Source organism: Leptopilina boulardi, unplaced genomic scaffold (genome assembly GCF_019393585.1).
Source record: "Leptopilina boulardi isolate dan_hultmark-lab unplaced genomic scaffold, ZJU_Lbou_2.1 LbouV2_266, whole genome shotgun sequence".
NCBI classification, from domain to species: Eukaryota; Metazoa; Arthropoda; class Insecta; order Hymenoptera; family Figitidae; genus Leptopilina; species Leptopilina boulardi.
The window spans coordinates 2,595,409-2,612,279 of record NW_026137825.1 but is presented as its reverse complement, the minus strand read 5'-3'; positions in this window follow the sequence as shown (position 1 = coordinate 2,612,279).

The following is a 16,871-nucleotide window of genomic DNA, read 5'->3' as shown; positions in this document are numbered from 1 at the left end:
TTATTAGATCCTGTATTCTAAAAGTAATCTTTTATCTTAAACCAATATGAACTAAAAGTAATCCTAAAACATAGTTTAGTACACAGAAAATTAAAAAGGCATTAAAATAAGCTGCAACGCTTATTATTTTAATTCAATTTTGCTTATTTTAATACCAAAATGGATTAAAATAATAAGCGTTGCAGCTTATTTTAATGCCTTTTAATTTTCTGTGCGATAGTTTTATTATATATATCCAATATTGTAAATCTAATCCTAAGAGTTCTAAGACAAGATCTAAAACAGTTCTAAAAGATTCTAAAAATCAATGTTCAACTAATTCTGAAACAAGTCCTAAAAAATGTCCTAAACTGTAGTAAATGTTTTAAATCTATAATTCTAAATGCTAATTAGGTATATTTTACAATGACCATATAATGTCCACTTATAATGTCCCAAATTCTAATTTTAAGACAATTTCTAAAAACAGTTCTAAAGGTTATCTAAATATTGATGTCCAAATAATTCTAAAACAATTTTGACATTTAATTGTAGTCAATGATCTAAAATTAATCCTAAAAACTAATCAGATAATCTACAATGACAAGTATCCTCACAGAAAATTAAAAGGCATTAAAATAAGCTAGTGCAACGCTTATTTTAATGCCTTTTAATTTTCTGTGGCTAAAACTATTCCTAAAACACTATTCAAGTGTTTTATTATAAATATTTCCTAAAACTAATCCCAAATCTAATCTTATAAAAAAAGTTTTAATTTATTTCTAATGTTCTAAAAACTAATGTCCAACTAATTCTAAAATAAATTTTAAAACAGTTTTCATATTTATACACAGAAAATTAAAAGGCATTAAAATAAGCTGCAACGCTTATTATTTTAATCCAATTTTGCATATTTTAATTCATTTTGGTATTAAAATAAGCAAAATTGAATTAAAATAAAAAACGTTGCAGCTTATTTTAATGACTTTTAATTTTCTGTGTAACTGTGTATATATAGTCAATGTTCTAAAATTACACGGAAAAAAATCTTTATCTGGAACAGCGATATAATTATGTTTCTTTAGAATAGCGAAAACTTTCCCCATTTTAGTAAAACATATATCGTTGTTCCAATGAAACTTATATCGCTGTTCCAGGTAAAAATTATTTTTACGTGTAATCCTAAAAAGTGTACTAATCTTCCCTTTTAGAATTCATTTTAAAATGTTAAAAACTCTTTATTTGTTTATGAGAAATCGTCGCCATTCAATTTTCTGAGATTGGCGAATTTATTGTTATCGATATTTAAAAACTAACAAGAACACTATACACTGTAAAAAGAAAGTACTAAAATAGTACCGATTTTAGGTATCAAAATAGAACCAAATGAAAATTTAGTACCTAAAGTCGGTATTAAATTAATACCTTTCGTTTTACAGTGTATACCCAACTGTTAATTATGTATTACACCGTCCGACACAATTTTTGACTCACAAAAAAATTTAACATTTTCGGAAACTAGGGTTTTTAGGGGTGAAAACAACCCCTAAATGAAAAGTGACAAGATATCTTTTAAAAATTATTAATATTTTATAAAACTTGGTATCTGGGGGTTTTCGGGGTCACTGATTATTAATCTGATGTCAGATTTTCAAAATTCAAAATGGCGGATCCAATATGGCGATCAAATTTTTAAAAAGTTATTAATTTTTTATTTTATATCCGCCATTTTAAATTTTGACACTTTAACATCAGATTCGTCATCAGCGACCCAAAAAACCCCTAGATATCAAGGTTTAAAAAAATTTAATAACTTTTTAAAATTTTGACCGCCATTTTGAATTTTGAAAATCTGACATCAGATTAATAATCAGCGACCCCGAAAACCCCCAGATACCAAGTTTTATAAAATATTAATAAGTTTTAAAAGATATCTTGTCACTTTTTATTTAGGGGCTGTTTCATCCCTAAAAGCCACAAACGACTTGATCTATCAAAACGGTCAGACACGGGTATTTTTTTTTTGGGTCCTATTTTCCAAAAATGTTGGATTTTTTTGTGGATCAAAAAAAAAAGTTGAATTTTGTCGGACGGTGTGTGTGTTATAATTAAAATTACTGGATTTGCATTGGGGTTTCTGGGGTCGATATGATTATACGATGACAATTTTTGAAAATTCAAAATGGCGGACAAAATATTTTTAAAAAATCATTGAAATGAACTAAATTTTTTTACTCGGGGAATTTTGGGGTCATCGCTAATTACGAATTTGATGTATAAGTTTATTTAAATTCAAAATAGACGGTTTCAATATGGCGGACAAAATATTTGAAAATTCATTGAAATGAACTAAATTTTATTACTCGGGAGGTTTTTGTTGTCTCTGCGATTACGAATCCGATGTTAATTTTTAAAAATTCAAAATATCGGACAAAATATTTGACAAATCGGTGAAATGGACAAAATTTTGTTTACTTGGGGAGGTTTTTATTTTGTGTCGTATAATTACGAATTTGATGTTAGTTTTTTAAAATTCAAAATGGCGGTTCCAATGTGGTGGACAAAATATTTGAAAATCCGACAAATTGGACTAAATTTTGTTCCTCGGGAATTTTTTGGGTCAGTAATTACGAATCCGATGTTAATTTTTCAAAATTAAAAATGACAGATCCAATATGTCGGACAATAAAATTAAAAAATCAATCGGATTTGCTTAAAACTTATATATGTTACTTGAAGGTTTTTGGGGTCGCTGCGATTACGAATATGTTGTCAAATTTTAAAAATACAAAATACAATATCCAATATGGTGAAAAGTTATTTTAAAAATGTTAAAAATTGATCGGCTTTCCTTGAAATTTGTTTATTATTATTATTATTATTTTAATATGAATTTGTTCCGCACTTATATGAATTTTGTAAAATCAAATACAGATTCCAACAAAAAAAGAAAACCAATAATATTATTATTATTCATGAAATGAATTTTGTACAATCGTTATTAGGGCTTAATTATTGTAATATATACTTGATCGAATATTATAATTTAACAAGTGACATATACAGGTAAATAATTGATAACATTTAATGATGACATTAAGAGAGCATTGGATAATTAATTCTGAAAACTGGTTTTTTTTCTGATTCGACATTTCTTGCATGGTTGAGGCATGTAATTCCACCTCTGTTTCGGGGAGTTAACGACTTGACAGAGAGAGAGAGAGAGAGAGAGAGAACATGTGAAATTCGACATGCTGATGAGATGAGGGGGACACAGCAAAAGGTGCAACGGAACGAATTGCGGAAGAAGGCGTGTGTGTAGATACTGGTTACATCCCTTCGAAAACGCCTATGGCAGTGCCTACTTTTCTTAAAAAATAAATTTTCTTTTTTTTTTTTCTTAATAAAATTATAAAATTTTTTAATATTCAAATTTTCATTCAATTTCCACTTTTTTATTTTCATTCCCGCACTTCCAATATTCCATTTCCACTTTTCCCCCATTTTCATTCCAACTTCCACTTTTTATTTTCATTGTCATTCTAATTTCCACTTTTTTTTGATTGGAATGAAAAAAATTTTTTAAATGGAAGTAGAAATATAAAAATTAGAAAAAGTGGAAGTAGAAATAGGTATGAAAATAAAAAAGTGGGAATGAAATTAAAAAAAAAAGTGGAAGTTGGAATGAAAATAAGGAAAAGTCCCACTATGGAAAGATTCCCCGGAAAGTGCCCCCTGGAGGTTCTATCAGAATTCCGCCGGAACTTCCAACGTAATTCCATCGCAATTCCATCGGAGTTCCAAAGAATTTCCGACGGAATTCTGATTAATTTTTTTTTTCAAAATTTTTAGAGTCCTAATTCCGTCGGAACTCCGCCGGAATTCCGTCGGAAATTCTTTGGAACTCCGATGGAATTCCGACGGAATTACGTTGGAAGTTCCGGCGGAATTCTGATAGAACCTACAGGGGGCATTTTCCGGGGAATCTTTCCAAGTGGGACTTTTCCTTATTTTCATTCCAACTTCCATTTCCACTTCCACCCCACTTTGAAAAGATTCCCCGGAAAGTGCCTCCTGGAGGTTCTATCAGAATTCCGCCGGAACATCCAACGTAATTCCATCGGAACTCCATCGGAGTTCAAAAGAATTTCCGTTGGGATTCCGGCGGAGTTCCGACGGAATTATGACTCTAAAAATTTTGAAAAAAAAAAAATTAATCGGAATTCCGTCGGAAATTCTTTTGAACTCCGACGGAATTACGTTGGAAGTTCCGGCGGAATTCTGATAGAACTTCCAGGGGGCACTTTCAGGGGAATCTTTCCAAAGTGTGGGGTGGAAGTGAAAATAGAAGTGAGAATGAAAATTAGAAAAGTAAGATATAAAATAAAAAAGTAGAAGTGGGAATGGAATTATATATATACACGGAAAAAAAGAAAAAGTAACTTTTACTACTTTAAAAGTAAAATTGGACCTGTCCGAAGTTTCTGCGCATCTCTGGCAACTTTTACTCCAAAAATAGTAAAATTTACTTCAGAAATAGTAAAAATTACTACGGAAACAGTAAAATTTACTACAGAAATAGTCAATTTTACTATTTTTCGAGTAAAAGTTGCCAGAGATGCGCAGAAACTTCGGACAGGTCCAATTTTACTTTTAAAGTAGTAAAAGTTACTTTATTCGTTTTTCCATTTTTCTCCGTGTACATAATCGACCCCCAAAATATTGTTTATCACAAAAAAAAATCATCACACAACTATTTTAGAATATGATTTTAGAACATTATGGTTAAAGTATAGAACAATTATTATAAAAAATAATTCCTAAAAATACGAATGTTGATGATGATGATAATGATGATGAGTTGGTACTATGGAAAGGAACGCAGGTGTAATGGCACGCTTCAAATCTTGGAACTGCCTACATTGTCTTGTGTATGCTGGTAAATTGCTAAAATGCCCTTTGCACGATGATGGGATGGTGAGCCTTTTTGGTTATATATATATATATATAAACACAAACCAAGAGAGTCATCTAATCGCTTTCTTTTCAAGGCGCGCACAAGAGCTGCGTGACCGTATCTATACCAAAAGAAACCCGCAAGGACTATGTTGTTCTAAAACCCAAATCAAGACTCTCTCGGCTCGCGACTTCTTAGAAGTACAAATATTTTTTACAATTCCACGTAAAGAGGGAAAGGATCATTTTGCCATCGGGTCAAATTAGTCGCTCATTTTCAAGATTCGTGAAATTTTTCAGAATCGTAGCATTCTTTTTTTTTTTTGGTTGAATCTTTGCGTTCAAACCAAATCCGATTTGTCATAAATAAAATTTTTATATTTGTTTCAAGTAAAAATTTATTTGTGACAACTAAATATTTATTTGTGACAACTAAATATTTATTTGAAACAAAATATTAGTAAAAAAAGAGAAGTTTGGAATAATTTTTTTTTTAAATTTTGAATATAAAAAATTTGAATTTGTAAAGAAAATGTGACATATTCTCGCTCGATGTATATATAAATTTCGATTTATCATTTAATCGCGCACACATCATTAAGAGACATTATTTACGATTCGTATAAATGACTTTATCTTGAAGAATGTATCTGTACCATTTTTTTTTTTTTTTTTTTTTACCTGTAATCATATAACAAATCGACAGCAATAGTGATACATAACATTTATTGTTTACGATTTGCGTGATAGTCTAATCGACTGAATGGAACGTATCAATTATATAGCACACCATCGTTTGGAGATAAAGGTATATATAATTATATATGCAAAAGTATAGCAACGCCACGTGTTCAAAAATGCATCGAAAAGTAAACCCAAAAAAAAAAAAAATATTCAGTTTTTTTTTTGTATTTTACTGAAAAATTCCGTGTCGTTCAAACTAAAATCAAATATTTTATAATAATATCAATATGTTCTATAAAACTAATCCTAAAAGAATTAAGACATTTTATATTATGTGTCCGATTTTCTAAAGGTATTCCTAAAATCTAATCATAGATATTCTACAATGGCTACATAATGTCCTACAACTAATCCTAAAACAGTTCAGATATTTTATTTCATCCAAAATGCTCTAAATCTTAAGACAAATGTTCTATTCTAATGTTCTAAAAACCAATGTCCGCAGCTAATTCTAACTTAAGTCCTAAAACACTAGTTTTGATGAGTATCGATATTCTTAAAATAATCCTAAAAACTGATCGAAAATTTTCCTGTAAAAAAGAAAGTAACTAAAATAGTACCGATTATACACAGAAAAAAAGAAAAAGTAATTTTTACTATACTTTCGAAATAAAACGGGAAACTGTTCGAAGTTTCTGCGCGCATCTCTGTCAACTTTTACTTCAGAAATAGTAAAAATTACTATACGAAAGCAGTAAAATTTACTATTTTTAAAGTCAATTTTACTATTTTTGGAGTAAAAGTTGACAGAGATTTTATGATTTTGAATTAATAACTATAATGTCCTAAAATATAACCTAAAATTTTTTTTCAAGCTAATGTCACTTTCCCCTTTGGAGCGTCACAACAAAATAATTTGTAAAATTAAAAAATCTTTAAGAAAATAGAAAACTAATCTATACTATATTGACAATAGAAGGAAGTAGAAAAGGAGATTAGGAATAAAATCAAATTCCTCTATATACCAATAACAAATGAAACACCTTATCAAGTGGAAAATTAACACTGAAAAATTTTGCTTGGTCATTCCCCCCCCCCCTCTTTCTCCTGGGTGTATTTATAAAAAAGGGAACCGAAGGACGATGTCAGGCTGACAGTTGGCAAACCGCAAAATGAGAATATATATATATATATATATGTATATATACAAGTAGTCGAGAAGCGATGATCCGTAAACGAGTGCAACCTGTCTTTGAAACAAGCCACGAGTTGTTGGCACACAATTACTCCACAGGGGGTTGTTAGCGAATTTTGGGGTCCTCTGCTCGTGTTTATTTGTCATCGGACACCTAATACATTAAAAGGCGCCACCAAAAAGGGGAGATTCGATTTCCATTTCGGGACACACGCGATACACTGTTATTTTATTCTAATTTGTTACTTCAAGATGCGAATTTTACCGGTATTGTATATAGACTTCAACAAAAGTCTTCTAGAGTGTTCCGCACGAAAAAGACACTTTCTGTTTGTTCCTATATAAAAAAACTGTTACTCAAAGTTACCCTAACTGTTAGCTTTTTTTCTAAGTTTACCCTAAGTTCTTCTATATTCCAAAAAAGTCATCCACACTCCTCAAGTGTAGTTTTCGAGTCCTATAAGTAAGATTTAACATGATAAAAACTAATTTTTATAAAAATTCCTCTACTCAGTTTTCGTCTTTAAAAATGGAGGGAAGACAAATATTTAATTTTTTAAAATTTGCCCCTGCGCCATTTTGATTTCACTTTTTTCCCTGTTATTGTTAAATAAAATGAAGAAGAAGAAGAAATTCATTGAGTGAAGTTAGTAACATATTGGATTCAGTGGCTGAAAGCAAGTTTTTCATACTAGATAATGAATAATAAGTATATAATCAAATGGTCGTGAAAGGTAGATCCCAGGAACCTTCACCTACGAAATTTAAAGTTTGACGACAATTCCGTAAAGTATACACGGAAAAAAATCTTTATATCTAGAACAGCGATATATATGTTTCTCTAGAATAGTGAAAACTTTCGATGATTTAGTGAAACATATCGTTGTACCCAGTGAAACTTATCGTTGTTTCGCAGGTATATAAAGATTTTTTCCTCTGTATGAGGATTAGGCCTAACCTACAGTGACGTTTTGGATTTAGTGGCTGAAATCAAGTTTTTCATACTAGATAATGAATAATTTGGGAAAATACATAATTAAGGGTACGGAAGATAAGAAATTCGTTCAGTGTAAGTATAGTGTCTTATTGGATTCAGTGGCTGAGAGCAAGTTTTTCATACTAGATAATGAATAATTTAGGTAAAATGTATGAGGAAACAGGGAAATATCTCAAAATGGTTTTTATAGTTAAAATTAAAAATTACTATAAAATCACTAAATCTATACTAATGTCTGGATTGTTCTAGAATACTTTCTTTACATATCGGTCTAAATTTGAATTAGTAGAAAACTACTAAGTCAATAGCGAGAATTGAGCAACGAATTGAAAATAGTTAAATTCTATACTGAAATATCATAGTTAAAATAATCTAATTGACAGTTAAATAATTTGAGGTTATGTTTGAAAATAACTGAAATATTAGTAGATTTTGTTTCACTATTGTTTCAGTAACGTTTTTTTATCGATAATAATTAGTGGAATTTAACTAATGTTTCAGATATATTTCTAACTGTCAATTAGTTAATTTTAACTAATTAATGTAGCGAGAATTAAGCCATAGGTTTCGACTGTTAATCACTAGTTTTCGACTATAATTCAGATTTAGAGAGTAATATTGAAAATTCCCGAGGCGAAATTTGAATCCTCTTTAGCTTCCCTTAGAACCTAAATAGGCCCTCTTTACGATCTTGTAGACTCCCGTAGGCCCTCCTTTGAATTCAAACGTGAAAGAAAGGTAAATTTTCGACTGGTTGAGGAAGCTAAAGAGGGTCTAGTTCGTTTAAAAAAGTACAAAAAAAAAAACTCTTTTAATTATTTTGATTAAAGCAAAATGAATTTTTTCTTCACACAATATTTCTTTAATTATTACCCTTTAAAAACTGGAATTAACATATTTTGAAGCGTTTTCAAAAAATTAATAGAATTAGAGCAATTTCAAAATTTTCAATATTTTAATCAATTTTTAGACCCTACTTTAAATCCAAACGTGGAAGAAAGGGAAATTTGCGACTAGTTAAGGAAGCTAAAGAGGGTCTGTTTAACTCTACTTTACTCCTTGTAAATTAGGGCTTAAATTTCGCCTCGGTTTGCCCAGAAAATAAAATTAAGAAGAAAAAGAAATTCGAGTGTTTTGTTGCGGATTCAGTGGCTGAAAAGCAAGTTTTTCATACTATAGATAATGAATAATTTGGGAAAATACATAATTAAGGGTATACGGAAGATAAGAAATTCGTTCAGTGTAAGTAGTATGTCTTATTGGATTCAGTGGCTGAGAGCAAGTTTTTCATACTAGATCATGAATAATTGGGGAAAAATACATGAGGAAACAGGGAAAATTTCCAAAATGGTTTATCTTTGATCACCTCAAAATTTATCCACCATCATAGAATGATAAAATTTCTTCACATATACATATTGATCATATACGTATATCTCTGATAGTTTCATTTAATTACCACCCTAAAAATACACTTAAAAATTAACATGCAAATACTAATTTCGTATAAATAATACCCTCTATATTGTCAGAATTATATATAGTGCATATTCTATATATAGTTCCAAAAGCATCCTGTATATAATTATCATATTCGATTTTATCATTATTTGTTCGACAATAAAGCAAAATTGTCAATTCCCAAAGGAAAAGAAGAAAAAACAAACCTTAACCTCTAAAGCTTCCCCCCACCTCCCTTGAACATGGTACGGGTTTATTTAAAACACGTGTGTGTCAAGGTTAAAAGAATAGAAAAAAAGAGTCAAAAGAGGATAGAAAAAAAATATATACATGTATTATTAACAGTCGGTGAAATGGAGCTGCATCGATTCTGAGGAGGATCGATCGGTCCATTCTTGACACACACACACACAGTACTCGATGATAATATCGTCGTCACTCGAGTGGCCGTTGACGTTTATGTATAGATAAATACTCCTCTTCCAATTGGTCAATTCACGTTACACTCGAACATTGAAGAAAAGCTCCGATTGGTGGAGCTATGAAACGCCCAGGAAGGATGTACACTGTCATCACTACCGCACCAACCACCCCCAATCTACCAACAACCCCCCATTTGCTCTTTGAAAACCTCCTGGTAATTCAAACCCAGGGGCGGATCTTTTTCCCCTCAATATTGCAATAGCGTGGGAAATATATTTAGAGAATTTCATATGAAAATTTATTAGAAAGTATATTTATATATAATCAAAATTTTCAAAGTGGGTCAAAATCATATTCGATTGTAAAAATTATTTATAATATTTGAAATAAAATTTTTTTTCTTAAATTTTGTTCTGTTATTTCTTCACCATGAGGGACAAAAATATATATATATGATCAGTTGATTTTTCTAATCAGTCAAGACGTATGTCATGCAGACACGCCAAGGAACAATAAGCACGCCGCGAGTAATTAGAAGTCGTTAACAAGAGCTGCCCTCGTTTATATATGTTTGTTCAAGGTAATCGTTGGGATTATCGAAAAATTTAAAATACGACAAAACTTAGCGGACACAATGTTTGCGCTGGAGTAAAAAAATAATTTTACTACAAGTCGTTTGTTTTTTTTTTTTTTTTAAATTGATTGAACAGAAAGATAGCTAGTTAACTAAATATAAGAAAGTGCCGCTAATTACTAAAAACCCCTCTCTATTTCCCCCAAAGAAAAGTTACAAGACGTTATTAATGGAGTGATCAAGATATGTTTCCCTCTAGTTCCTAATAATTTTCAAATTCCACTTTTGTCACAGTTAATTTCAAGGTATATTTGATATCAACTTTTTGAAATCCATTTTATAGAATCAATTTGACAGTTAGTAGTATGCAACAACTATAATTTTTGTTTTTCATTTTCTTATATGATGCGTATTTATAAGATGCATGTGTATATTTCACAAGATGCCGTGTCGTTTCAGTTTTATGGTTTTACACTTTGACTAAAGTATAAGCTTTTTGCTACGGTTGCTTCATTAAAACCATCGTCATACATGAGTTATGCTAATTAAATGTATGATAAGCAAACTTTAATTGGAATACCCCTGTGTGCCTAAAGGCCAATTCCAAGAGACGTTTATTGCTTCAAAAAAAAATAAATTGCGCCCCCTCATATGTCCCTGGGTGCGAAAATCAACCACACCCACTTCCGGATTAGTGATATTATTTATATTATCGTTAAAAAAATATAAAACTCCTCTCAAATACTTTCCTAAAAATATATCTGTTTTGAGGGAAAAAGGAATTCTTTTGGGAAAATTTAAATTAATACCAAAAAGCAAGGTATAAAAGAAATTAAAATTATGTTAAGTAAAATGGCAATAAAATCGAGAAAGGGGTATATATATATAGAAGGAGAGTAAGTCGTCTCGTCTCGGTCGCGAGTTCGACTATAAAACTCTTAGCGCGAGCCGAAGGTAATTACTATTGAAGTATATATAAGTACGTTTACCGCTCGTTTGCCCCTGCGGGTTCTCTTTTGAGATCATCGTGCGTTTGCCACCTTGTGGGTCGAGTGTAAATCGACTGGGTCATTACCAACTTGACAAAAATCTAATGAGATGTTATTTTTTTTTACTAAAAAATATTTTTTAGACACAGATTATAAGGGGATTACTTCAGACAAATGAAATTTAATCTCTTGAGACAAATTTTATTCTGCCTCGCGGTCGACGCATCTAATCCACTAATTTGATCCATAAATATTATATATGTTAACGAAAGTTTATCTGAAACTCTACTTTTGACCCAAAAATTGCAAATACTAATGTCACTTTGTATTTTTCCCTAATTATTCATGATCTAGTATGAAAATACATTTTTGCGGATCAATTTCAATTATTCATGATAATTATGAAAATGACCCAGAAAATCAAATTTACGTGAGTTACGAAACGAAGATATGTAACTTTAGGTTGGTTTCCATTGTCCCCACTCGCTAAAATTCTCATTAGGCATTTGTCATAATTCTCGTCAACTACCTCACCCTGTTTTAGTAAAAATTTAGTAATTTTATAGTAACTTTTAATTTTAACTATAAAGTCACTACATTTTTACTAGAACAGGTGGCGGTAGTGACTAATGGCGAGTGGGGACAATGAAAACTAACCGTAAATTTGTTCCAATTGTATTTACATTATGAAAATTTGTAACACTTCTATAACAATTTTGGTAGTTCATGACTACTGAACAGCTGTTTTCTAAATACATTGGACAAGTTTAAAATATTTTCAATTACCCTCGTTTCGTAATTTACGTAATTTTATTTTCTGATAATATTATTTTTACGTAATTAAATAGTTACTCTACGTAAGTTATTTCTTTATGCTACCTTAGGAAGAATTTACACCTGCCAAAAGAATAGAAATTAGCCAACTAAAATCACTTCCTGACAGAGATGTAAATACTTCCTTATATTAAAAGTCAAAAAATAAAATTTGCTACAAAGTTAATACCGTTAAAAATTTGGAAATTAGTCAATTTATAAATGTCACCATTTTGAGATGTTTCCCTATTCCCTTATGTATTTCCCCCAATTTATTCATGATCTAGTATGAAACACTTGCTTTCAGCCACTGAATTCAAAATGACACTAATGTCACTCATTGAATTTATTCTTCTTAACAAATAAATTAGGTTGCCATTGTCCCCACTCGTCATATATTTCGTCAACTACCGCACTCTGTTCTAGTGAAAATTTAGTACAGTCACTTTACAGTAACTTTTAATTTTAACTATAGAACTTCACTAGAGCAGGGTGCGGTAGTTATAACGAAAAATTGTAATACCCCAATTTTGAGATGTTTCCCTGTTCCCTTATGTATTTTCCCCAATTATTCATTATCTAGTATGAAAATACTTTTGCTGATCAATTACAATTATTATCCTTTAGGATAAAATGCTGCCAAAATGTTTCATGCATTTTTACAATATTTATAATATTACTCACCTCGATGTTGCGCACAAGGAACAAGAAAATACTGCGCATTAGCTCCAATTTCCTGAAACAGAATATTATTAACAATAAGTTAAGAATTTACCTGAAACTTCATTTTTGGACCCAAAAACTCCAAATATTGATGTTATTTTGTTTTTTTAAATAATTATTCATGATATAGTATGAAAAACTTTAGGCTGCAGTCCCGTTTCGAAACTATATATATAGGAGTGTAAACATATAGCAAACATATAATTGCATCTTGCACTCATGCGGTCTAGTAACAAAACGCACTACAGAGCCTTATAACGCTCTTGAGACACATATAATATTTAATATTTGATCTCTTCCTTCTTTCAATTTTTAGGAAAATAAAATTTTATTCATCATCTAGTATGAAAATACTTTTGCGGATCAATTCCAATTATCGTTTGGGATATAATAAGATATACACAGAAAATTAAAAGGCATTAAAATAAGCTGCAACGCTTATTATTTTAACACAATTTTTCTTATTTTAATACCAAAATGGATTAAAATAAACAAAATTGGATTAAAATAAGAAGCGTTGCAGCTGATTTTAATGCCTTTTAATTTTCTGTGTACCGCTACAATGTTTCATGCATTTCTATATATATACAATATTTATAACATTACCTCGATGTTGCGCACAAGGAACAAGAAAGTAGCACTCCAACTTCCTGAAACTGAATATTAAACAAAGTTTAGAATCCGTGTTGCATAAATGATCATAAAAGAAAGGATATATATATATAATTTATAATGCGATGCAGTTATGCGATAAGATAATACTGAATACAAAAAGGAAATTCCTTCTTTTTACCAATATATAGATTACAATCAATTAAATTATTATTATTTAACCCGAAAGTTTTAACGAAAAAAAAGAGCGCAACCATAAAAGTATAAATGTAATTTGAAAAATATATAGTAGAAAGAAAAGAATATAATATCCAATTAAACTTCTGAAATACGTTATTAACACCAATAGCAAAGAAAGTTAATAATTGCAAAAAAGAGGCATTTTGATTCATTTTGTGCACCGTAAAAGGAAAAGTAAAGTTCAAAATTCAATAACTCGATGAGTTTTAACTTTTTTTTTGCCCCCTTGAGGGCACTTTTTGCCAACAACTTTTAATAATGCCTGCGGTTCGCGAAGCATCCATTTATGGCGATTCGATACTTTGCACCCTCTATATATATATATATATATATACCTGATGAGAAGGGGGCCCATTCTAGGAAACTGATCATTCTGGACATACCCTAAAAATGAAATTTTTTCAAAAAAAAAAAAAAAAAAACCCCGCTTTCCAATATTTCTTTCCCTAATTTCTATTTTTGTGATATTTATTATAAATACCCTGGTGGTAATTTTAAAATTACTTTATTATTTTCGAAGCAGGTGTCGAGAAAAATAATACCTACTACTACTACTACTACTCCTAAAACTGTACCATTTTTATACAAATATTTGGGAGTACTTTTCTTTTGTTTCTTTTTCGTCCATCAATTATTGGACAATCGGCCAATCGCGCGAGACCAAACCAAAACTATCTACAGTATGTAATCATAAAAATTCCCTCTCTCTTTCTCTTGTCTGCCCTTCAATTACAGCGGGTGCCAAAATTGTGGTAAAAAACAATTGAGATCCTTGCCTCTAGCTAAAACGAAGAATCGCATTAAAAATTGCAAGAATCAGTATATATATATAACCGTCAATCAAAATGCCAAAAAGAATCACTCGAGTGATAATTTCAACCTATTTGCGGAGTCCATTTTGTATTACTCTCGAGAAAAATTTACAAATATAAGTAAATCTCAATTATTCGTGAAATTAAAAAAAAAAAAAAATTCCAAAACCATTTCTAAATCAAAAAATGAAATTTGAAAATAAAAATTTTGATCTAAAATTTATAATTAGTGACATATTAAATTAAATCAGTAATGAATGGTTTGTTTTGTCTTTTGCGGTATATTTTGCAGAGGAAAAAAAAGAGAGAATAAAACGAGCACCTTGACTTCCACCTACCAATCGTCACTAACACTATATAAACCCATCGACTAAAGACCCGCGTCTTAATTGCCGGTAATTGCATTTTAGTCACTCGCCGCAATCGGCGGCATCCCTTTAACTTATATACCTCATCAGCGACCTTGAGGTAGGACGTGTATTCACGTAAAATATGTTGAACATTAAAAATTGAAAAGAATAACCCACTAATGGCTATTAAATCGCGGAATTATATTCCTTTATAAGAGATCTCTTAATATTGAAACAAAAATTTTTGTTACCTTTTTTTTTCAATTAAAATCCAAATTCTACGTCAAGTTTCATTATAATTTTATACGCCGTGCAGAAATTTTGCCAGGGCCCAGATAGGGGCCGGATCAGAATGCCCTATTAGGGAATGAAACGCCGCGTGTCTGATGTGGCCCTCATTAGGAAATTCAAATTTTCTAGTTGTCCTAGTTTGGCCCTGATCAGCGTTTCAATCCCTATTAGGGCCCTGATGGGGCAATTTGATAATTTAGCATAGAAATTTTCCTATCAGGACCCTAGTAGGGAATGAAACGCTAATCAGGGCCAAATTAGGGCGAGGAGAAAATGTGGATTTCCTAATCTGAGCCACATCAGGCGCCGGCGTTACACTCCCTAATAGGGCATTCGGTTCCGGCTCCGATATGGACCCTGGCATAATTTCTAAATTGGTAACACTAATTTTTGTATTTTTACTAATTATTCATGATCTAGTATGAAACACTTTTAACCCACTGTAAAAAGAAAGTATTAAGTACCGATTTTAGGTGTATCAAAATAGAACCAAAAATGACAATTTAGTACGTCCTAAAGTAGGTTATAAATTAAAACCTTTCGTTTTACAGTGTCTAATCTCTTATAAATTTTTGTCAAATAAAATATTATTCATTATCATAGTATGAAAATACTTCTAACAAATACAAAAAAATATATACCTTTAGTTTAAATTAATTTTAATTTTCATAACTGAAAATACAAATGGAAAATAAAATATATCCTAAAACGAAAGTAATGACTTTTGTAAATAAAAATGCGACACGGAATTCAGAGTATTTTTTTTTTTTTAAAAAAGGAGACGAAATGAAGAAGAGATTCGACGAAAGACTTATGAGAGGATCGTCATCTCTATGGTCCGGAATCCTTCGACCTTCTTTTCCGCGGAATGTGTTCGAGAGATGATCGTTTGCTATATAACACACCGCGCGGAGAAAGAAAAAAAAAGAGAGAAAGAGCAATTTTAATTCCATGATATCGTTTCAAACAACCGTGAAAAAGTATAATTCTGAAAAATAATTATCCATTTTCTTTTTTTATTTTTCAACTATATAGGAAATTATAATTCTATAAAAATATTATATAAATATTATAAATGAAAAACAAAATTGCAAAACCGAATAATTTGTGGTATAGAAAAAAAAATTTGGAATTATAAAATAGTAAAAAGAACTTTAGTCGATGTGACAAAACAAGAAATACTGAGGAGACAATTTTTTACGCTATATATATATATGTTGAGACAAAAGTTAATATAATGTAAATCAAAAATCGAATATGGAAGCCAAGTATCTTCGAAGATATATATTTAATTGATTTTTAAATTGCTAATAAATTTCGAGTATGCGACACGAGATTTATGAAGTTAAGTCCCCCCGCGGACTCTTTTTAATCTACTGCGACTCCTCACTCGTTGTCCATCTTTTTGGCTCGCAATGAGATGAGCCAAAAGTTTTATGGCCCAACTGTCAAATCATTGAGGCCGATTTACGAAGTCCTCTTGTCACGGTTGAATTCCTTTTTGTAAAACTATACCCATCAATATTCACCCCCCATTGTTTTCCAACAAATGGAAGCTAATATTCCTTTATATATATATATATACACATTAGCATATAATTAAAATACAATTGTAATTTTTTATTTTTTTAATTATTCATCATCATAGCATGAAAACACTTTATTCATTATCTTTCTCACAAAAATTATTCAATTAAACAATATTAATCGAAAAATAAGATCTTCATAAACTATGAGACTTAGAGATAGGCAACTATTTGTTTTAAAATTAC